The sequence below is a fragment of the Drosophila montana genome, unplaced genomic scaffold (genome assembly GCF_035044405.1).
Source record: "Drosophila montana isolate Dmon_TW-CO22-7 unplaced genomic scaffold, ASM3504440v1 contig_3218_1, whole genome shotgun sequence".
Taxonomy (NCBI): domain Eukaryota; kingdom Metazoa; phylum Arthropoda; class Insecta; order Diptera; family Drosophilidae; genus Drosophila; species Drosophila montana.
Window position 1 is genome coordinate 1,566,920 of NW_026998098.1, and position 15,432 is coordinate 1,582,351.

At 40.0% G+C, this 15,432-nt stretch overlaps 1 protein-coding gene across 1 annotated transcript in view; it reads right to left on the reverse strand.

Annotated features, from left to right (window-relative positions):
• The window catches only part of fz2 (frizzled 2), a 104,485-nt gene that overhangs the window by 10,462 nt on the left and 78,591 nt on the right, over nucleotides 1-15,432 (reverse strand). Inside the window, exon 6 of the mRNA XM_064689676.1 lies at nucleotides 7,812-7,879. The gene's annotated coding sequence lies outside the window, so the exon portion shown is untranslated. The remainder of the gene's footprint in view (nucleotides 1-7,811; nucleotides 7,880-15,432) is intronic.

The window sequence follows — 15,432 nt, forward strand, 5'->3', positions numbered from 1 at the left end:
ACACGCACACACACACACACACACACATGGACACAAACTAGATCCCGCTCTCTTACTCTCAGCTGTCTCACAATCTTCTTGCTTTCAGTGCTCGGTTACATTACGCATACGCCCTGTGGCCAAAATCTGCTCCCTGCTGGGTGGGTGGCTTCCTGGCATTGATTTTTATATATGCTCGGCTGCCTGTTTGTTGTTGTTGCTACTGTTGTTGTTGTTGTTGTTGTTGCTGCTGTTGTAGCTGCTGCTGCTGCTGCCGTTTCTTGGGGCTGCTTTGTATTATATTGTTGTATTTAATGGCATTTCTAGCGTGGTTTATTTGTTGGCATGCGTGCGACCCGACGCCGAGCGATAAACACGCGGCTGCCTCCCCCGCTGCCCCCGCCAACGCCCAGCCAACCCGCCCCCTTTACCCACAGCGACTGTCTCTGGCATGCGTTTAAGTTTTCAGTTAATGGCTTTTAATGGCATTCCTGTTGTTTTTGTTGCGTTTGTTTTTCTTTTAGCTCTCTGTGTGTGTGTGTGTAAATATCTTGAGTTTCTATTAAAAATCTAAAATAAATATCAAAATCAATTAGTTGCTTTGAAAAATAAATGTTTAGCGCTTTTGCATAATTTAACACCCTCGGTGAGTTATCAACTTTTGCCTAATCCAAATGCATAACCAAATGGACGCTCACAAATTACCAAATACCACAAATTATTTTTCTCCCATACCCAAATACATTTTGATATCGAGGCGCAAGTCCCGCCTCCCCCCCGCCCACAACACCAGCTGCTCCCCTACACATTAGGCATGCGGCTCCTCTCCACTTGAGCATGGATCGGCTGTTTTTGGCTCTGGCGAACTTCTGGCTAGCGAGGAATTTCAATGAGGCATCTCGTTTATAATTTATGGCGCTGTGGCTAATGGCCAAATTGCCCATAACAATAATTTGCATGTATGCGTTTCAAGTTTGACTAATTTCTTGGTCAGCCGAAAAATATGAACAAACAAATCTAGTATATACATATACTTGTATATATGTATACAATGTACGGGAGAATAGGAAGTTTTTGGCTGCCGTTGGCAATCTTATCGATGAGAACAACGCTCGTCCATATATCACTCAATATCAAGTGTATCCGATATGGTCGCGGCAGAGAATCGAAACAATTTATAACAATTGCTTAATTGAAACGAGGGCCACACCAAAAAATTTAAATTTATGAAAGCAGCAGCAGCAGCAGCAGCAGCAGCCACAAATCGAACAAAATCATAAATAAATCGTTCGCTTATCGCTCGACACGACGATTTTTTTTTTGTTTTTTTTTTTTTTTGGATTTCCCGCACCGAAATCAAAGGGAGAAAGCCGCCTGGCATTTTCTATTGGGAAAGTGGACGACTCTGAGTGAATCTGAAGCCGAACTGAAACCCAAACTTTATACTCAAATATGTCGCTGACTCTCTGTTACCATTTCATATCGCAGAGCTGTCAGTTTTAATACGAAATGCTCGAAATATGGTAACGTAATAGAGGCCCGACCCGCACAGTGCGCAGGTCAAAGCTAGCCGTGAATTGTTTTGATAAGTTTTGTGGCTCAACATAACGGTTTGTTGTTATCATAAGTGTTTTTTCCGGATTTTAAGAGAATTATATTGAATTGTAAACAATTTGCTACATATAAAACTTGTGCTGACAGACATGCTCAGTGACGTGTCTTCAACAGCGTCTTGGCAAGCTATAAAGAGAGGTAAGTACTGCAGGATGAAAGTCGTGCCAGACTTTTGCACCTTTTCCTTGATTATATCTGAGTCTCCTATTCCCGTAAAAAGAATTATATTGAATTGTAAACAATTTGCTACATTTAAAACTTGTGCTCACAGACATGCTCAGTGACGTGTCTTCAACAGCGTCTTGCCCAGCTATAAAGAGAGGTAGGCACTGCAGGATGAAAGTCATGACAGACTTTTGCACCTTTTCCTTGATTATATCTAAGTCTTTCTTATTCTCATCAAAAGAATTATATTGAATTGTAATAATTTCCTACATATAAAACTTGTGCTCACAGACATGCTCAGTGACATGTCTTCAACAGCGTCTTGCACAGCTATAAAGAGAGATAAGTACCTGAGACTTTCTTATTCCCATAAAAAGCTCAAGCTATTGGAATAATATCGAAAGTACTCGTAAATTTACAAGTTTGTTCAGTTTTGTTTCATTCACTTGATTTTCCATTTGGCCAATTTACAGAGTGTAGCATTTTGTTGCCTTTCGGTTTATGAACGCTGCCCGTTAGAATTGGCTCTCACATATTTGGCGCTATGGCATCGTAAATATTTTTATTGCATGCCATAAAACAAAAAAAAAGTGCAATAGACTAGTCGCTGGGGCTATCAACAGTTTCACGCCTTCCTGTATCGCTGTATTGGCTGCGTGTATCTTGTATCTGTTTTGTGCGAGTATCTTGTATCTGTTGGGCTTTGTTTATGCCACACATGTTACGCCTACGAAAAAGTCGTATAAAAAACGTAGTACGTCCGTTGTCTTTGCCGCTGCCCTGCCCATTGTTGTTGTTGTTGTTGTTGTAGTTGTTGTTGTTTGTTGCCTGCATTGTCTGTTCGTCTGGCTGTCTGCCTGGTTCAGAGATTGGTGTTGGTTGTCTCTGGGTTCCTCCATTTGCCTGCCATATGTGGCAGAAATGCTAATGGGCCTGTGGAAACTTCACATTTCGAGTTCTACCTTCATGCATGCTTCTATTTTTATATGTTTTTACATATTTTGTTGTTGTCAACCAGCAACAAGAACCACGGCCAGAGCCAGGGCGCTTGTCAATCAGAAAAATTATGCGCAGGTTCTTCAGTAGACAAAAAAACTCCTGCCGAGACGAGCTGCAGTCGAAATTGTGTACACGGCTGTGCCGACAAATCTCATGTATGAAATTATTTCGAGTACATTGTAAACTCTGAGAGCAGCAAAAGCAGCTGTGTGCTGGTTTATTCCCTGCCAGCCATAGTTAAAAATATGCTAATTGAAGTCAAAGCGGATGAAAGCAATCGAAATGCTGCCTAGCGCAGTGGGCTAAGCATCGAACCGGGGCTCAAATCCCACCTTGTAAAGGCAGCAACAAGAAATATGTCTACTCCAGGGAACTTAAGTTAAAAGTATGCCTCTAGAAATATGCATTTTGATAAACAATTTCATATTAAATGAAAAACAAACGGAATTCAAGAATTCAAAGCAAAGAATATTATTCTCTAACTCTTTGTGTAGATAGGATTCACTAAGTATGCAATAAACAAGTATGTTTAATTAACATCTATTTAAACAAAAGAAACATTAACAACTGTTGCAAGCAGAATGCCTTTGAAGACAATAATTTGTTTTCAGACTCGCACACAACTTGCCGTAAGCTTTAGAATTTAAATGTCGTATAATATTAATAGATAATTCGTTAAGTGTTAAGCAATGCCCGCAAAATTTGTAGTGCTGAAAAATTCTAAACACACAAAATGCAAAACTTGTCAAGGCAAATGTTATAAGTTTACTCAAATATAGTATTAATGAAAATAATTAAAATTTTTAAAATTATTTACTAACATTTATCATTTTTCCTATTTCGATTATATGAAATAAGTAAACTTTTTTATATATTATTCTTCTCATTCCTTTCATTAAAGAAAAGAAAATACTTTGACTTTTTTAAAAATACCAAAAAAAAGTTCTAGTGCTGCAAAATGTTACAATATTTGCGGCGAATTCGGCATACGGAATCATACCGAAGCTAGTCTAGCCTTCTCACATAGCTTCTCGATAATTTGCGCAATTTTGTAATCGATATCAATTTATCGATGCTGCGCAATTGAACAGCAATTGTTTGCATTTCGGCTGGCTTGTTCGACTTTTGATTTAACATATTTTTCCCCGCTGTGGCTGTGCCCATTGCCAAAATGGCCAGACGTGCTCTCATCGAAGCGTTAAATGAGCAGCCAAGTGGGGCGTGCTGGGGAGGAGGGGAGGGGCTGGCGTAGGCGATCTGGACTGGCTGGCAAATGCAATGAACTCTTGGCACAACAGCCTGCACAGGCTGCACAGGGGCAGACGCCGGCAGTTCTTTAAAATAGATGCGGCCCACACGCTCCTGCTGCATTCTTGTCCGTTGCAAAGTGCAGGCTGCAGCCGGCAATCAACGCACTTGTTCCTGCTATTGTTGTTGTTCTTGTTGTTGTAGGTGTTGTTATTGTTGTAAACTATTTATGCATTTCGAAGTTTATTTGAAAGACGCTAGCAAATGCTAGCAAGAATTCCATTCGAACGTATTTCAAATGTTGTTTTTTCTCTCGCAGCTCGCGCATCTTTTCTCGTAGCTGTTTGTTGATTTTATGTACTGTTTTTCTTGCTTCACTTGCTCGAGCTGGCGGGCGGGGGATGCTGGCGGCACACCGTCGGGGGCGTCTGGCCTGGCCTGGCCCTGCGGCCACATATGGTCACCTTAATTTGCCCGCACCCCAGGCTGCAAATAATTTATGCGTTTTCCTTGAGTTTTGGTTTGTTTTTTCAAGCGCATTTCAACAGCCAAAGCAATCAGCAAAGCGCTGGGCGGAAACAGCACCAAGGGATGTTCAATGTTTGAATTCTGGATGATGATGCACGCACTCCATTCGAATCGAACCGACGGGTGGTTCAGCTCTATACACTGCCCGCTGTCAGCTCGCCCCACTCCCCCATTGTCTTGGGGCAGTGTTTCGGTGCGTGCCTCGAACGCTCAACTTCTTATTCTGGCCCACTTTTGTTTACATTGACGCCATCGAAGCGTTTCAATTGAATCGTTCCAATAGCAGAGCTATTGCAGGTAGGCAGGCAGCCTTGACAGACCTATTTATCAAGCAGAGTTCTGGCTCGTGTCGCCAATTCGACAATTCGCCAACTCGCTTCATTAGCCCTGAAGCAGACGGCAGTTTTTATGGCAGCTTGCCACATGCTCGCATTCGGAGTATTTTGGCAATTCGATAGCTGCGCCTCAGCCGCCCGGCTATCGGAATCTTGTCTAATATCTTGGCAGCTTTTATGAGTCATCCTTGCTGGCAGCGACTCTTTGGCAACTTTCGACACTTTTTTATATTAGCCATAAAGTTTTGCTAGGCCGTCGGTTTTTACTGCCGTCGCACATTGTCAATTAATGTCAGGTAATGGCCGCACCAGATGTCATATGGGACATTAAACGATGTAATGGCAAGTGAGAGTAGCCAGAGTCGAGAGAACTTTTTCCTAGTAGGCCAAAGCTGCATCTCGTGGGAAACATTCTGAGTACTGTCATCAAAATTAGATAAACCCAAAAAAAAGCGCAATTTATTTGTACATCTCATTAATGGCGAGTATAATGCGCCTGGGCCACAGGTCAAATATATATATATACATATATTTTTATGGAATTTTCAGTTAAATAAAAGAGAAAGGAGCGGAGAGGAGAGGGGAGCAGAGCTGCCGACAAGTATTCTCTTTAGTAAATTATAATGTGCCTGGCCAACAGGTACAAAATAAATTTCTATGGAATTTTCCGAGAGAGGAAAGCAGAGAAATGTCTGCAGAGAAGCTGACAAGTATTCTGTTTAGTAATTAGTTAAGAATTCTCGCAGCTCTTTCAGGTCCTAAATAAGACAAGCAAAAGTATGTACATACCAAACTACAAGGCTCTAACTTTAAAAATTAACATTTACTTTTAAAACTTGTTGGGTTTACCAAATATGAAATATTTCCAAACTGTGTGTTAAGTATGGTTTAAATAGTTCTATAATTCTCGAGTTATGCCTAAGTTATCAAGTCTCAAAATCGATTTTTATCGATACCCATTGGGTTTGGGGAATAATCAAATTTGATAGTTCGTAACTATATAAAATACTGTTGACATTATTAATTTTTATCAATATTATATTATTATAATAAAAGCCAATGGCTTCAGGGATTATTAAGATTATATCGATATGAGATATTATTATTTATCAATATTATATTATTATAATAAAAGTCTTAGAATTCTTCTAAGTTACAGCAAATCAATATCTAATATAGGAACATTCAGATCGATAACTCTTTTTATTGAAAATCTCAGTTGACATCTTTGCAGCGTATTCCCATTTCCACTCCCTCCGTTCTGGGCCGCGCCCATTTAGCCTACCTCAGTGGCATTTGTAATTAAAGGCCCAGCCCAAATGCTGAGTAAACAATAAATCGACAAGAATTATGGAAATACACTTTTTTGAACATTGATTGACTGCTCGACATGGTTCGTGATCAATTTTAACAGAGCCAGCAGCAGATGAGAGAGAGGGGCGCGCGGGCGGCGAGGCGCACAATTATAATTCAATTAACAGTAAAAATCAACTTCTCATGTCGAGGCTGGGACTAAAAAAGGCAGCGCCACATGCTGAGAGAGCTGCACTGCATCGAGAATCGAGTATGGAGTATCGAGGCATGTTCGACATATTTAATTAATTATTGTATTTTTGTAAGTTTAATTTATTTTTGTACGAAGTTTAGTTAACAAGAAAACAACAAGTCAATGTGCATTGCCTGAAATTGAAAAGCATTTATGGAAATATTCTCATGTTTAATTACGAAAACATTTTGATAGCGACTGCGGCAGCAGAATAAGCCACAAAAGCTGAGCCCGAGCGAAAACAGCAAAAACAGCGCCAGATGGCCAGACAAGTTTCGAGCCAGAGTAGAGAGGAACACAACATGAACAGAAACTAAGCCCAGGGCCGTGCTGGAGATGGGGCAGGGTATAAGGTTTAGGCATGCTAACTAGATTGAAACGCCTGCCAAAACGAGAGAGAAAGAAAGAGAGAGAGGGAGAGATACTAAATCCAAACAGAACTAAAGGATATTTTGCATCTAAAGCAGCGCATTAAAGCAGAGACCTGGCAAAATGATGAAGATGCCAGGCAGGAGCAGAAGCAGGAGCAGGAGAGGAGTGTGCCGCAGAGTTGGGCGGAGAGTAGTGAATGCCCCTGCACTCAGCTGTCGGCGAACAGAAAGAAGTCAACAGCTCGTTAACTTTAAAGTGGCAAGAGATATGCACGAGACGAGACGGGACGGAGAGAGACTCAAACAGAGACTGCGACTCGACTTCGACTTGGAGCTGGAATCGGGCAGCAGGCAGAAAATGTATTTTGCTCGCGCTGTTGCTGCAAAGGGTAGCCCCAACAATGGGGCAACAAGTCGCGTCTGAGATGCGTCGCCCACGGCAACAGTTGCCACAGCCACAGCCAGAGTTGCCGCAGCCAGGATGCCACATTTTGAAGTGCAAAATTGGCGTTGAAAAGTATCTGACGATGACGACGACGACGCCGACGTCGACGTCGACGTCGACGATGGTCAATTGCACAGGGTCAGGCGTTTTTTTCCACCAGCTTCTCATGCTCTGGCCCATTCTGTGGCAAAGTAAGCGCAATGAAGTAGCCAAGGGGCAGCAGCTGTTAACTAAGGTCAAGTTTCTTCTTTTTTTTTTGGACTGCAAACACGAACTTGTCCAGCTTCAAGAAATCTCAAGTAAGATGCAATTGCACACGACAGCTAGATTATGACTGAAGGATTGCAAGGGATTGGTGCAGAGCACTTCAGGAGTGTGGCTTCAGTTTGTGCCAGGCGAGAAGACCAGCCGCTCTTTTTTAATTAAGACTACTAAATTATGGTAAAGTTGCAGATTCTCGAGAAGCCAGCCTCAGCTGGACTTGAGTTGTCTGCTGTTGTTTTAGTCTAAGTCCCAAGTCCAAAAGCTGACAGACACGGTTCATAATAGATTCGAATAATTGAAAAAACATCTTCACTCACCATTTTTTCCATTCCGTTGTTGTTATTTAAATTGCTATTTAAATTGTCCTAGCACAAAATGTGCTCAGCTGTAATGAGATGCCAAGAGAAGGGGGAAGAGAAATTAGATAACTTGTCTAAAGTTTATATTGGAGAAGCTTAAGCAAAGCAAACTCAATATAATCATTATGATGTACTATGAACATACATATATAAAACGCAGACCCATTTGGGGCAAATCTTTGTTTACCCAACTCATAAAAAAATGTTTATAAATTTTTAATTAGAAATTATTAAAACAAGACAACTTAATTATCAAATAAGCATAAAAGCCGATGAGCCCAACATTTAGAAGCGACTCGGAAACTTTGCTGCTCGACTGATTTATGTCGTGACAGGCACAAAAGAAAATGGCGTGAAAAACTGGCAAATAAAATGGACAAAAAAGGAAAAAAAAAAACAAGGAGTAATGCGACATAATTTACAGTCTAAACCAAAGAATGTGCACGAGTTGGGGTTGGGGCTGGGATTGGGGTTGGGGCTTTGAGTCAAGTGTAGCGGCTAGAAAAAAGGGTTGTGGGACGGGGGGCTAAGCTGCCCAAATTGTGGCCTGAGTTATGTGCCGCCTAGGCAAATATGTTAATATTTAGCTAATGAATGGCCCGAGCAGAACTGGGCCCAAGGAGTGGGCAGCACATAGACATAGAGACATAGAGACAATTGAAGTAGCTATTCGTACAGTTGGGGGACGACGCCACACTTCAAAAAGCAGCAGCGCCGCGCGGGCAAACACGAGCGGCTTTATAAACAGGAAAAACCAGGGCAGGGGTAAACGCAAATAGACAGAGAGAAAGAGAGAGAGAGAGAGAGAGTGGGAGTGGGAGTGAGGGAGAGGCACTGGCGGGCCTAGGCACTTTGGACTACTTTAATCACGCCATGGGATTAAGGGCAACGCCGCGGATGATGAAGAAGTTGCGTGTGCCAAGAGTTTGTCTCCGGAGCAGGAGTAGCAACTGGAGATAAGGGGGGGGGGGGGATAGGCGCGAGAGGCAGGGCAGGGCAACTGAAGGAACTACGCTTACAATTTAATTAACTTTTTGTTTTTATTTCTTATTAAAGACGCCCCTTGTTTGTTGCTGTATTTGCTTTAACGGCACTCTTTGTATGCCATAATGCAAGTTTAATCAGCGCGCGACAAAAAAATAAAGAAAAAGAACTGTATATAAAAAAACACAAGTCAGATACAGATACAGATACTTGCGAGCAGCGGCTGCCGCATTTGTAGTTGTGGCTGTATCTGTGTGGGTGCCACGCAAGATTTGCCTAACGAAAGACTTGCAGATAAGTCGAACACCAACAGCAACAACAACAATGAGAATGACAATGACAATAGTATCTTTTGTCTTCTACCCACACACACACACACACACACACAGAGACGGGCCGCCGCCTTTGATTTGCCTCCTGCGCCTTCAATTTGCCAGGTGTAATCTCTAGTGTAACAGCGAAAACAAAATAACAACAACAACAAAAATCGAGAGCCGTTGATAAAGTTAAGCAAACGACAATAAAATGACAATTTTTTAATTATAAACGTTTGCGCTTTTGTTTAATTAAAAAACAAACAAAAAAGAGGAAGAAAAACGGCGCCTTTTGTTGAAGCTGAAGCAATTGCCGAACTATTTGTGAGATATCACTATATAAAACTTAAGTCAAAGACTCTAGTTAGACATTAGATTTATGTACTCTTCCAGCTGATAAATTAACTAACTTTGCTAATTCAATTAATTTTTAGAGTAGATCGAAATAATTGGACTGTAAACAAATTGCAATTGAATACGAAAGAATTAAGAACCAACAGTTGGATAATATCTATAAAAAACTGGGTGCAGCAACCGAATCTCAAGGCGAGGCAAAAGTTAATAAAATACTTGCAAATCTTAGTCGAAGACTTTAGTTAGATATCGCATTTATGTACTCTTCCAGCTGATAAATTAACTAACTTTGCTAATTCAATTAATTTTTAGAGTAGATCGAAATAATTGGACTGTAAACCAATTGCAATTCAATATGAAAGAGTTAAGAACCACAATTCGGACCAACACTAGGATAATATCTATAAAAAACTGGGTGCTGCAACCGAATCTCAAGGCGAGGCACAAGTTAATAAAAATACTTGCAAATCTTAGTCGAAGACTTTAGTTAGATATCGCATTTATGTACTCTTCCAGCTGATAAATTAACTAACTTTGCTAATTCAATTAATTTTTAGAGTAGATCGAAATAATTGGACTGTAAACCAACTCCAATTGAATTCGAACCAACACTTGGATAATATGATATTATTAATAGATATAATATAATATTAATATAATATAATATAGTATAATAATTTTAATATCTATAGAAAACCGCGTGCTGGAACCGAATCTCAAGGCTAGACACAAGTTAATAAAATACTTGAGTGTCTAATAATGTTGTATGGAATTAATTTCTATGCTTATATTATTCATATTTTTTAAAAGCAACATGTAAATCCGTTTCAACTTATTTAAAAGAAACCAGTTCGAAATAATCGGATTCCATTAAAAAAAAAACCCAATACATAAAACTTGACTTAAGAACTTGGCAATTCGCATAGATAGGCAACATCATATTGTCAACCGGAGATAGTTCTAAATTTTCCTGTCAACCGCCAAATGGTATTTGACATATGATTATGCGCATAGTTTATAGATTATGATCAGCCGATCTTCATATTGTCATGCGCTTCAAATAAATCATGTCCGTTTTTATGTGTGTGCCAAAAAACATACAAGAAATAAAAAGAAAAACAGCTTCAACAACAAATCAAATTCCGCGAAATATGCGAAACGAAATTTGAATTCAAATGTGACTGGCACATAAAAGATACTATATTTCAAAAGAAATCTAGACAAAGCCAGCGAAAACAACCTGCCACAGCCCGAAGAAGCCGAGATCAGATTCTTCAGATTGGAGTGCTTGGGAGCTGTGTGACTTGTTGGACCCTGGCTTGGCTAATTAAATGGGCGACTCTGGGCAGGCAGGCAGGCCAATTAATTAAGCGCATAATTTATGGCAAAATGTTGTCTGTCTGTGCTGCCGCATGTCAACGACGTCAATTGAAGGCGCATATAAACAATATGCGATCGGCAAAACGTGCATTAAAAACAACAAGAAAAAATAAAAAAAAACAACCAAATGGCAAAAAGTATCTGTTTCCAAATGTTTAATTTATGACATTGGCGAAAATTTATGACTTAAAATTGAAATGCTCAGCGTGCGGCGTTGGAGGACGACAATGAATATGTATTGTATCTTTCAAATTGAAATTCCAATGAAGCTCAAGGAGTTGGCAACGATAAAAGACAACAACAACAACAAGAGGAGAAGCAGCAGCAGAAGCAGCAAAAACAAATAGCACTCATCGTCGCAGGAAGCAACAGACAGACCAGGCCCAGACCTTAAACAAACAAAAATTAATTATGTTTCGATGCGGAGAGAGAGAGAGAAAGATACAGATACAGCTACAGCAACAGCAACAGATACAGATACAAAAGAACCTGGCGTGTAGACTGCGACGGCCTGAAAATAAAATAATTTCATTTCGTTTCGTCTGTTTATAAGAAAAATATGTTTTTGTTTGTTTTAACGCGCTTCCTTTGCACACAACATGTGCGTGAGCTACATCTGTGTGTGCGTGTGTGTGTGTGTGTGAATGCAGCCTAGAGATGCGTATCTGTTGGATACATGTGCAGTTAACTGTACAAGTACACATACAAGCACACGTGTCTATTGTGGCTATTTTTGGGCATCATTTAAATTAATTTGGTTTCGTCTAAAGCAACACATAGATACACACATAATTCTTTTTTAGCTGCCTCGCATCTGTGAGATACATTTTTATGAATTATATCGCATGCCTCAATGCATGCTGCATCTTTCTTTCTCTCTCTCTCTCTCTCTCTTTGCCCAGCTTCATTTTAATTAGCTTGACATTTTTTTTTTCGTTCGCTTTTGTTTTTTTTTTGTTTTTCGGTTTTTTTCTTGCTGATTTTCCGTTGGCTTCGGCTGTCTGTCTGCGGTTTTTAGGGTTAACAGCGCGTAGATTGATATCTTCAAGTTCATTAGAGTTGCAAGTTGCTTTAATTGGAAATATGCACAGATCTCAAGCAGCTGGAGCAGGCTTTCCAGCCGCAGCAGCCGTCCCGCGCACACTTGGGTGAGAATTAATGATGCCTGACTCTGACTCCGTCTCCGACTACGTCTCTGACTCTCGACTCCGACTCTCGACTGCGACTCTCGACTGCCAATTGGCCTGCTCCTGTTGCAGCTCGTTCCTCAGTTCTGCTTAACTTTGGGCATTTCATTTTATATACACAGCGCGAGCGCATATCAACTCTCAGGCCCTCTTTTCTTCTGCATGTTTATTCTCTGGTTTTGTTAACTGATTTCAACGGAATCGACAGTTAATGAAGAAGCAGCCAGCGTGCTCCTCCTACCCCCCACAGGGTCTGTTTTAATTAAATGCTTTCCTATATAAGGCATATTAAAATGTTGCGCTTTATGTGTTCGTTCCAAAAAGCAAAAAAGGAGTATTTTGGACTTGTGCTCTTTACTTTTTATATATACTGAAGGCTCCCAAGTGAACATAGCTTTTGCTGCAGAGTATCTCAGAGTCAGTATTACTTGTTGAGTTTATGAAATTATAATATTTTTCCTAGACTCCAGGAAAGTGTTTCACTAATATTTATTTATTAAGTTTACTTTAATATGTTTAAGCAAATATTATTGTAATTAATTTCAATTAAACAAATTTTAATCTAAATTTAGATTTATATGTTTTAAGCTCTTGGCTATGTTTAACAAATCCAATTCTCAAATTCATTTTATTTATTTACATAAATTTCTTTGTCAAGCGCACACACACAAACTAATTTCCATTTAAATTTCCACATGTTCTTTATGTCCTCTTCCCCCCTTAACAATAAATGCCCGCATGTCTTGTTAATTTTCATTTTAAACGAGTGTTTTTCTTGGCTTTTAGTATTTGTTCTTCTTAGACGCAGCGCACAACAAACAAAATTAACACCTAGTTGCTATATTTCCAGCTAAAAACCACTCACACACAAGCAGGCACACACAAACACACACGCACACACACACACACACACACACACTTACATTTAGAAATAAAAAGAGACCATAAGTCAAACCTCTAACAAGGTGTCATTTGGTCGTTGGTTTTTGTGCTGGAATTGCTGCTAAATGAATTAGAGAGCTGCCCGCGCTTCCATATGCCATAAATATCATAGAGGGGGTATGGGGGAGGGGATAGCGGGGGTTGCAGGTGAATTCACCTACATGTCACGCCCGTTGAATTTATAGCTGACACTTTCGTTTATATTTATTTTTTGCAGCTCATTCGTTTAAATGCAAATTGTTCAACTAGGCGTATGCGCGATATTTGCACTGGCAATTAGCATATTAAATATTTGACTGATAGACACAATTTTTGGCTCGGCTTAGAGCATGTTTTATATTCCATTTATTTGCCGTTACACACAAAATGTTTCCATAGAAAAACAAAAATAAATTCTAGCTAAAATTGCTCAATAAAGCGTCGCCTCGCCTCGTTTTGTGTTTGTATTTTTGTTTGTATTTTATATTTGAATTTTTTTTTTTTTTTTTTTTTTAGAGTATTTGTGTTTGTCGATTATGTTTGTCTACCTCTAGCTGGTTAGGGGAGGGGTGAGGGAACAGCTCCCCGCTGTTCTATTACCATAATTTTCTACTTGATTTCTGACGCTCATAAATCATCATCAGTTTTCCAGTCTGCGGCGCGATAGCGTCAGCAGCTGGGTTGTTTTGTTGTTGTTGTTGTTGTTTAGGTAGTCGTCGTTTTAGTTTTATGGAATTTATCTGTGACTGTGACAACAACAACAACAACAACAACAACGGCAACAACAGCACTGACAACAACGACAACTTTGGCGACACAGTTAGCAGCAGCAGCAACAAGTTTTATTGTTGTTGTTCTTTTGAGTGTAGTTTGTTTTGTTGTTGCTGTTGTCTCTTTTGATGTATCTGGCAGATACGCCTGGTGAAAAATTGATAGCTTGTTGTGTCTTCAAGCAAAACGATGCATAATAAATGCCTCGATAAACAATACAAAGAATTTATTGAAAGACAAAAAAACGTATATAATTTCAATGAAAAATTGAAATGTATAATATATAGAGGTTAGATAAAGTTGGCAAACGTGTTTCGCTAGCTAAGCTTGAGTTACAGCCAAGTTAATTTTGGCCAAGCTCAGGTTTCTTTTGTGCAATCTTTCAGATTTCTACCAGCCACATAAACAATAATTGTAAAGCTAACAAAAAAAAATTTAGAAAAAATTTAAAAAATATACAAAAATATGGGAAAAATAAATAGCAGAGCTCCATAAACAAAAAGCGTTTGGCTTAAATGCCATTAAAAGGCAATTTGACGCCTTGCTGTTGAACAAAGACAAACAACCAGTTAAATTTTGACAATGACTTTAGCTTAAGGTCCAACAAATTTGCGCTTAAATCAAGTTTAGAGCTATTTGAAGATACCGAAAATGTGGGCAACTTCAAAGAGATCGAGCAAAACGAGACTATGCAATTTTTTGAATTAGTTAAAACTAAACAAAATACACACAAGCACACACACATACACACGCACACACACACACTTGTTGCTGTCATTTATCAAATAAATAAATCGTCATATGAGTAGCATATTTTCTTGGTTGGCCTGACGCTAGGCGCTACGCTGGCTAATTGCCGGGCCTATACAAACGAGCGGAGGGCCCATAAATAATCAGCCTAATAGACGGCAAACAGAGTATTCAAATAGCCCGAAAAGCATGGCCAAAACAAACAGCCAAAAGAAAGCAGCCAATAGTGGAAAATTATGATCAATGCAATCATGTCAAATTGATTTCGGCCTGAGCCCGACCGCAAGCCAACCAAATACTCGTAGAATCTGTATGGTCCCGACGTTTGGTTCGAGGGACGGCGGGGCGACGGGGGGAGGGGGGGGGGGCGGGGTCTAATGACATGACCATGGCAGGTCCAACGAAAAATTGAAGGAGCTGCAAAATAAATCAAACAAACGAGTCGAAGCCAACAACTACGCCAAGACACCGCAGCACAGTTTGATGAATTGCAGCACACGGGTCCGCTGACTTGGCCAGTTTCAGTTGATGGACGATTCGCCGGCCAGTCGTTACTCCCGTAGCCTCTACCTAGTATCTCCCCTGCATACATACATATATACGTACATATATCTCTTATGGTTCGGGCTCAAACTGCGGGCTCGCCATGCCCGCTTGTGGTAAAAATTAATCAATATGCTGTGGCTGCTGCTGCTGCTGCTCTTGTTGTTGTTGCTGTTGTTGTTAATTTTGTTGTTATTGCAGGCTTCTCATGTTGTTCAAACACGGCAGAAGAGTCGAGGGGAGATTGCCTCGAAATGGTTTTATAATTATAAGGGTCGCGTTCAGGTTGACTGGAAATTATCGGTTGTCCAACGTGAGCTCGTTGAAGGAGGGCTGGGCCCAATATAAGTACAACTTGTTTGTCAATAATAACTA